Genomic DNA, 8,857 nt, shown 5'->3' with positions numbered 1-8,857 from the left:
ACTTACTTGAAACAAATGTCCTCAAAATCAGTGAAAAACAGATAATAGAAGGATTTTTATTGGGCCATAGATTTTTTTAAGAAGCGCTGAAGGATTCGTAATTTTGACAGCTAGAGTTCAACAAAAAAGCGCGTGGAATGCATTCAAAAATGCAGCTGTAGGTTTTCTAGGAAATAGAATGTCTAAATATCATCGCGATCTGATGGTCAATGTAATAAAATTGCTCAAAAAATGGGCTGCTCTACGCATTTAAAACAATTCACTTCATCGGCTCACACCTGGACTTATTTCCTACAAACCTTGGCGCCGTTTCCACCAGAATATTTTACTGATGCACAAACGGCACCAATAAAAGTTCAGAAGCATGTTATCAGATTAGTGGTGGACACTGAAAAGGGATTCGTCAGAAGCTTAAAATGCCAGAATATTCCGAGTAAGTACCCGTTTTTCACATTACCTTAATTCTCAATTGTTTTACTTAAACCCCCTTGAAACCCCGTTGAATCCGATCCTAAAAAACTTGACATGATAGAAAACATCTGGGCCCAGCTTCGGAATCGGCCCGAAAAATACCAGAGGATCGGCCAAAAACATGGCTAGAACAGGAAAAATTATTTTTTGGTTGATCAGTGTTATCGATTGAGTTGCAAACATCATGATCTTCGGCTATCATTTTCATTTAAACAAAGAGTCCCAGCTAGCAAAAGAAAGGCTGTTGCCCCGTAAATTACGGCAACTTTCCATCAACGGTAAAGAAACGGTTGAATATGATGATATAAACATGACGGCAACGAGGAAGCAACGAAGGGGCAAAAGTCTCATATAAAGTCACCAAAAATACGGCAACAGTTTCTTTTCGATGACGTCACAGACACCAGTGACACCTACCGGCAAATGCAAGAACTAACTGACCAGCAACGCGCCGGTAGCGCCACCTGGCGGATTTATTTGATACTACGTTCTTCTGCTACACCACGGCGGGCTATTCTATTGCATTCAAATAATAATTACTAGATCGGGATTTATTATAAAAATGAATAATGGGCAGAATTTAGATAATAACATATCATATTTATTGCATCACTAGAGAAGTTAATTCACACACACATTACAAACAGGACACAAAAATTTGATACCATAAAAGCTCCATAACAGCATGAAAAGGTACAATGCAAAAACATCCTAAGTAAACATAAGTTAATAGATCCCATGTAGCAGAAGGATGAAAAATATCAGTTAAGTTTCCAAATGCACACTTCTCTTAATAAAACACTTCATAGGAATTGTTGACAAAAAGATCAACCATGCTTTGTTTGAACTACACAGTAAAACAGGAATGTATAAGACTACCCAAAAACAATTTTGAAATAATTAGTAGATAATGAATTGAAGTACCACCTATCATTTAAGTAGTTCATGAAAAATAGTTTCAAGCATGGGATTCACATGATCAGAGTTACATAACAGCAGGAGTAGGTGCAAGGCCAAAAAATCCAAATTATAATTCAGTTAATACATCCCATGGTGCTGATGGATGAAAAATAATGGTTACGTTTCAAAATGCTTACTATTTTTAACATAAACCTTCATACGAATAGTTGACAAAAAGATCAGCCATGATATGGTAGAACTACACAGTAAAACAGGAATGTATATGACTACCCAAAAACAATCCATCTCATGCATTACTCCAATATCAAAATAAAGAATCAACAAATATTAGTTTTACATCATTAATTGTACCGTAGGGGTTGAGGTCTTAACAGAAACTTGCATTCAACTTCGTTGAGTCTTGACTTAATTTATTTTCAAATTTTCTATTGCAGCAGGTTCTGACGGGCAAGGGAATATTTTAAAAGTTGTATCTGACATAATATATTGAATTCTTATTCCGAGCATAGAGGCATGAAATGCAATAGCAACCCTGGTGTGCACATTTTAATGTGGCCTCTCCTTTTAGTGATAAACTTCCTAATTGCCATGGAACACAGCGATTTTATACTAGGACATTCACATTCATGCTTGTGGTGACAGTGAACATCAGCACATGGTAATTAGGTAATGTTATTCTTAAAGAAGTCTTCTTCATCTAATTTACACATTCACTTGTTCACTGCCATAGCAAGCGTGATTATGAATGCCATAATATGAACTTGCTAAGTTATCTGACAATAAGGAAGCAGATCACTGCAACAAGCGCACCCTAGCATTGCTACAGCATTTTATGCCTCCATATATGGAATAAGATTAACCTTTGCCACCTCACCAATGGAGCTGTTTAAGGGTAGGGCATTCTGTAGTATTTAAGTTAGGTTCAACGGAAAAAAACGAACTAAAATTAATTTATTTCAACTATATGAAAGGCTATTAAACCAAACTTGGACCTATTCCTACCAGCATTTGGCATTCTGAAAATCATAAAAAAATATGGCATTTAAGAAGGCAAAGAAACATTCCTACTCTCCCCTTGTGAGACAAAGATCCAGGAGTATTAATGGCATATCTGGCTGTGCCTGTCATAACAGTCATCATATGCTGACCTCACCTTATCCCACAATCATGTTATGAGATAACAAGCCAAACTGCCCTTCCACACTAGCAGGTTCTGAGATAGGCAAATTGGAAGAATAATGCTTCTTCGAGATCCCCTTCCAGCTGCCTTTCAGAACACTTTCTCGTTTCTTATTCCCTTTCTTTGTTCTGTATTTTGAGGCCTGGAATCATTCCCTGATGCTTGTTTTCATGCTGATTGTATCAAATCAGGCTCATTTTTGGCTTTTACATTCTCTGCAAAGTAATTATAATTGGATTAGATGTTACTCTGACACACTTAAAAGCATTTCCATTTACTTAAGCTTTTTTCATTCAACTCTATTCCAAGATATGGGAAGAGTAAATCAAAAGCACCAATGATTACAAAATACTCACCAAATATGACATTTATAATGGAGCTAAAATGCACTTCAAAGGCAATCATATTTTCTGAGTGGCCCTTCAAAGAGAGAAACAGCCAACTCATTCTATATTAGGGTAGAACACGTGTCGTTGACAGTTTTTTAAAGTCCAGTCCCCCTTTGATAGTTCTGACTACACTTAAATATGATGTTCGAAATTCTTTCCTTCATGAAACAAATCTGAAAAATGAGATGACCAGACAATTAATTATCTATGGTAATTCCTTAGTACCATTGAACATATTGGTATAAAATGTTTAAATTTCTCAGTACATCCCAGTGTAATTAACTTTGTTATCATAAAATTAAATATCAACAAGGAGGTAATGATGGCACCATAACTTAAGTTTCATGACTCAAAGTGATAATCTATAAACAGTACCATGAGCATATCAATACTAAGGTGGCTATGAAGTCAAACAGTTGACAATTTAAGTGAAATACCAACCAAATACTCTTCTTTCAGGCTCTTTCCCAGCAAACAATAACAGTTAAAATTCTCAGGAGTTGCACCGGGTAAGGTCTTCCATTTTCCTTCAAACGTTTCGACAAGCAACTCACCCATTGTCTTCAGGGATTCAGAAATCACACGATTTGGGAATTCAACCTAGGATTCCTGAATCCCCAAAGACGATGGGTGAGTTGCTTGTGGAAACGTTGGGAGGAGATATGGAGAGCCTTACTTGGTGCAAATCCCAAGAAATCTTCATCCCTACCCCTGAACTCATTGGGTGCACCAGGTTCTAACAATTGGACTTCACTGATTCTTCAGAAACACACTGCAATTCTATAGAGAAGTTTCAGGCTCCTTTACTCCAACATTGTTTGATGAATCTTTACGTGCAACCTTCCCTTCTTAGGAGGCACTCATGCAACAGATAACAGAATAGATAAGCTTTACACTTATATGTGCACATGCTAAAGCACTCAAAAGAGCAAATTATTAAGTGCAAATATTTACCTGGTGATGGTGGTTTCAGTATCCAATCATCATCAGTCTCCATTGATGAAGAATTACTTATATTTGGATACTTTCAATTCTTTTTTGTCCTTTTCCTTTCCCAGTCTTTTTAAATTTCAGCAACAACAAAAATGTCTCCACATCTGAATCTTCACAAGTAGCCATCTCTGTTCAATAGCAATGGCTGCCACAACAGTCTCTGGAAGATAGTTATATTACAATGTCACCATTTGCCACACATGTCAAAGCATGCACTCAATGTCAAAATTAACTAAAATAAAAAAAAATTAATACTTGGCTTAGCAAACTAGTAACATGTACATCTAAGTCAGTGCTCTCACACATACCATGAAACAACTCCTATGAATACATTTAAACAGCACCCTGCTCTTGCAAGTCGAAAATGTTAATCCTCATTCTTAACTAAACAAATATTCACAAATATTGTCCCTAACTCACCAAATGGTGCATGCAGAACTTCACGCCCAAGATATCCCATTCCTCACGGAGTTGAGAGCCATTTTATGACCTGTGACACTGAGGACCAGTTATAGCTCTCATTGGGGTAATATTCAATAACCTTATCTGCCTCCAATTTCACCCATGACTACGTAACAGCCTGCACTGTGAGGCCAGTACATTTTTCATGCGGAAGAAATATTACCACAAGCCAAGGCATCCTGAAAAAAGGTGGGAAAAAAACATGACTATGAGGAGTCACTCTTCATAGTTACTAAAAAACATGGGATCATAAAATTCAATTGAAAGTAAAGTTAATTATTGTAAATGATGGCTAGTTAAGAATGATGCATTAAATGATTGTATACTCCAGTAACTGAGGAAAAATCTCACAGCAATTCCGCTAAATTTTGCTCCTATACTCGAAATTTCAAGGGTGTTTGACAGGGGGTGAGTTCTCGCCAACATGCAGTAAATACTGCACTCCACGGAAAGAAAAACTGAAGTGTGCCATTGTGAACCAACAAACGCGCAGTAAGAGCACTCACCACACATCCATCAATCCATACAACAGAACTAATGCAATGGTAATGAAAACTTAAGTGTACTATTAACGAATTTCACAATGAACGACAGTAAACTGTGTCTAGACTTACCTTTCATAGACCTAGAGTCATGGTGGAATACGGTGGTTGAACCCTCGAAGAGGCTTCTAACTTGCACTGCCCTTCCCAAAGTCAAAAGAAACTTGTTATAAACACCGAACACTGTTTCTCACTATCATCACGATTAAACAGGAGTTGAAATCACTCGCGAAAACTTACGTTAGCGAAAATTACAAACGAAAATTCACGTCAGTGAAAATTACGAATATAATAAGGCTAAAGTACGACGGGTGGATATGGTGATCGGATATGAAGATGAAATTAAATGAAAAGTGAAAATGGAGAAGCTGAAACCACGTTAAGTTTGATGGATGAAGTTAATGAACAATTTATGTGAAAATGAAAGTTATTGATAAAAGCTATTTAAAGGTTTAGTGAACCATAACCGTCCTTCGACTACTCAAAAAGAAGAAAAGCATCACGACGAACTCAAAGCACGAATTAACAACATCAACAAATTTACTAATTGTAAGATGCCATGATGGTGTTCACGGTGGCGGCGGATAACGGATTCTTCCGTTCTTCCCGAAGTGCATTTCGCGTTCCGCGCATGATGGTCTCGGATGGCCTCGGTCGTGAGCAGACGATATGATTGAGTCTTAAATTTCACATAAAGGAGGAATTCGTAACGGTACAACATCGAATTATCAATCGTATTTAAGTAATATCACTTCGATGATAACGAATATCCAGAGATCCATCAACCTTGAGAGACATTTATATTATATTATCTCAATCTTTTTCCATCGCCACCGAGTGACTTGGAGACATATTAATTAATAAATCCACAAAATCGTCGAATAAATACCACTTATCCCATAAAACACATTATGCAAAGATAATTGCGTAAGTCGTAAAACATTTCATTTACAGCAGATCGTTAATTAGAGCGAATGCATTCACATAAAATAGGATATGAAGCAGCCGTCCAAACTGAGCAACTTCACGGCAACGCGTTGCCGTCATGTTGCCATCATCCACGGCGCAACGTCAAAGTATAAACTGTTGCCGCTTCGTTGCCTTGGGCGTTTACATAAACGTCGGAGAGTGTGCTAGCTGGGGTGTATCTGGCTATTTATTGAGTATTGTCCATAATATGAGTAGATATTTTTATCAACGGAAATTTGACAATAGCAAGGATAAAATACAACCTGTGCCACTTCCCCTGCTTATTTCCACTCTTTCAATAAACTTGCTTAGAAATAAATGTGTTGACGCAGACTGAGTCATTAATTTTAAAAAATTAGTCGCTAAAAAATTCGGTGTTCATTTTTTTCTTGAGTCAACTATATCTATTATGTTGATGTTATCAATTGACCTTTCACAAAATAAATTGCTCGGATTCGAATCCCCCCAATAACTTCTGTGCATTAAATGCGCGTGAAGTAATCCTACTCATCTACGGAGCCACATACACATTCCGTGTTCACGGTGAGTCCAAATATGAATCTGAAGAGAGGGAATCCTCGCCACGGAGCTCACAAGAAAACTGCGACGGCCCAACCTGTGCGTGGACGTGAGTTTCCTCAGTGCATTCTATCCGCTAGGGCATTTGAGCCTGTATTTTGACTCCTGTCTCGCTAGCCCGGTCGCCTCCGCGTCCGTCCTCGTCGGCTATTGCTGGCGTACTGGTGAGGGATGCAAGCTACCTCCTGTGCCAACATTCCAAGTTTTTACCGACCCTACCACATCAGTTAAGTGGGGCTCGTGGATGTCTACATTCTTTTGAAAACGATAGTACATTAGGGGCGGTCATTAAACAACATTTTTCGAAATTCAAAGTTCGACATGTTACAAAATGTAGCCCAAAGTACCAAGTGAACAGAGAAAAATTTTGTTCATGTAGGCTGACATCCTACGGTGGCACCAGGGCAATTTATGTTGAGCTTAGGCAACCCGAAACACACGCCCTCTTTTTACGCTATTTCGGCGATAAATGTCGCGATTTAAATGTTTTTTTTTCAGTCGATTCTGCACCAGTCATGTGTGGAATAGTCGATTTAAGCAACATAGGTCGAATAATCACGTTTTTAATACAATCACCGGTATTAAAATGCAAAGAAACGATGCGCAAAGGTTAAGAAAAGACTTAGCTGTTTCGCAAAATAAAATATATTTGCGACCGGTTTCGATACAGCGTATCATCATCTGGCCAGATGGGCTTGGCCCCCACTTCCCGAGGAGAAAGATTTGCAATTTTACATGCAGGAACGGAAAATGGGTTCATAAAAGAAGCATCGCATGTGTTTCTGTGCAAAAAGAACTCAATGGATGAGCAATACGAAGTGGATTGCGAGTGTTACGAGAGATGGTTTGAGCACTCACTTCTTGCAAACCTACCCGAAGGATCAATTGCAGTGGTAGATAATGCCTCTTATTACTCAAGGAAATTGGAATCCTTGCCTACTACAAGGTGGAGGAAAGAGAACATTAAGGAAATTAGCTTTGAAGATGTCAGCTTGCAAAGAGATCTTTAATTTACAATAAACCAAGTACGGGAATATTTTGAAAAATTAAAGATTGATGATGTCTTATACAACATCGCCTTTCATGCAATATTAGCCTGAGCCAAAAAATATTGGATAATATGGAAGGAGTAGAAATTTAGTCTCATTCATGAGTGGCGATAATTTTTATTATCCTTCAATTTATTGTTATATTTTACACTACAGATTATTCATTATTCAGCTTGTGCAGTGAATAAGTACATACATAAAATAACAAAAGACTTTTCCTTTTATATTGCAGCAAAGGTATTGTAATTTACGCTAAAACATTCCTTAATTTACGCCGTCTTTCGTGCGATCCTTAACTCCTTTTTGAACTAAACTATTTTGGCGCTCTATTATGTGTGGTTGCATACGCTGTTAGGATGCCTGCCGGCGGAGCGGAAGCTTGGCAACACTGTTAACCATAAGGCCTGTACCACGGCCGTCTTTAAACAGGCCGGAGGGATGATATTTGGCAACAACGCGGAGGAGGCCTATTTATTATTTGTTTATCATTCTACAACAGTGGACTCGTGGTGAATAAGATACTCGACATGACTCGTTTGAAGATAATTTTCTTCCTCTAAACCCTATTTTTGCAGGAGATGACGTTAGAAGATTCATTTTTTAACCTATCATATTAGCTGTAGTCGAAGGTAAGTTATTCATTTGAAGTTGAAGCGTTGGAAGATGATGAGCTCATACTCAATCAGTTCGACCCCCTGGAAATTATGAGCAAACCAATATTAATCACTGCCGAGGAATATTCGGGTCTCAATTACGTTTGTGGGTATGCTGTCAGGATGGCATTGCAGCACTTAACCATTGATATATGTGCATGTTCATGTATTTCAAATGAGGGTAGTGAAGATGCCTATTTCAAAGACTTTACACGGCACACGGAATTGCGCAATCTGACGTACGTGCGAAGGCGCAATCAAAATTGCGTCGTGTAAAGCGGTGAATTGCTAGAACACATGCGAGAATGCGTGGACGCGAGACGGCAAAATAGCCCATGTTCTATTTTCGCTAGAACAGGGGCTATTTTGCCGTCTCTACTTACTACTTCCTCGGCACCACAGCCCGGTATGGGCTTTGGCCTCCGTCAAGACGCCTGTTCATTCTCTCCTGTTCTGCACTTTCTCCCACCATCTGACAATCCTCATAGCCTTTATGTCTTCTTCCACATCCTGCATCCATCTTTTCCTCGGTCTTCCTCTTTTTCTCTTTCCATCCATATTTCCATGTAGAATCTTCTTAGGCATCCTTTCTTCACTCATTCTTTTTACATGACCTAGCCAAGCTAGCCGTTGGGTCTTCACAAATCTC

The 8,857-nt window shown here is 38.4% G+C and overlaps 1 long non-coding RNA gene across 2 annotated transcripts; it reads right to left on the bottom strand.

The window, feature by feature from the left end:
- Positions 1 to 1,050: 1,050 nt before the first annotated feature.
- LOC124168246 lies at positions 1,051 to 6,046 on the bottom strand. Of its 2 annotated transcripts, XR_006866883.1 has the most exons (6): positions 5,031 to 6,043; positions 4,375 to 4,595; positions 3,916 to 4,114; positions 3,403 to 3,809; positions 2,929 to 3,134; positions 1,051 to 2,787 (listed from the first exon to the last, which is right to left on the bottom strand). It is a non-coding gene; the product is annotated as an uncharacterized LOC124168246 (long non-coding RNA). The 2 variants fall into 2 exon arrangements; XR_006866882.1 differs by having other exon boundaries at positions 3,403 to 4,114; positions 5,031 to 6,046.
- Between the last annotated feature and the right edge of the window lie 2,811 nt (positions 6,047 to 8,857).

The sequence above is a fragment of the Ischnura elegans genome, chromosome 11 (assembly GCF_921293095.1).
Source record: "Ischnura elegans chromosome 11, ioIscEleg1.1, whole genome shotgun sequence".
NCBI lineage: Eukaryota > Metazoa > Arthropoda > Insecta > Odonata > Coenagrionidae > Ischnura > Ischnura elegans.
This window is presented reverse-complemented; position numbering and strand designations above follow the sequence as displayed.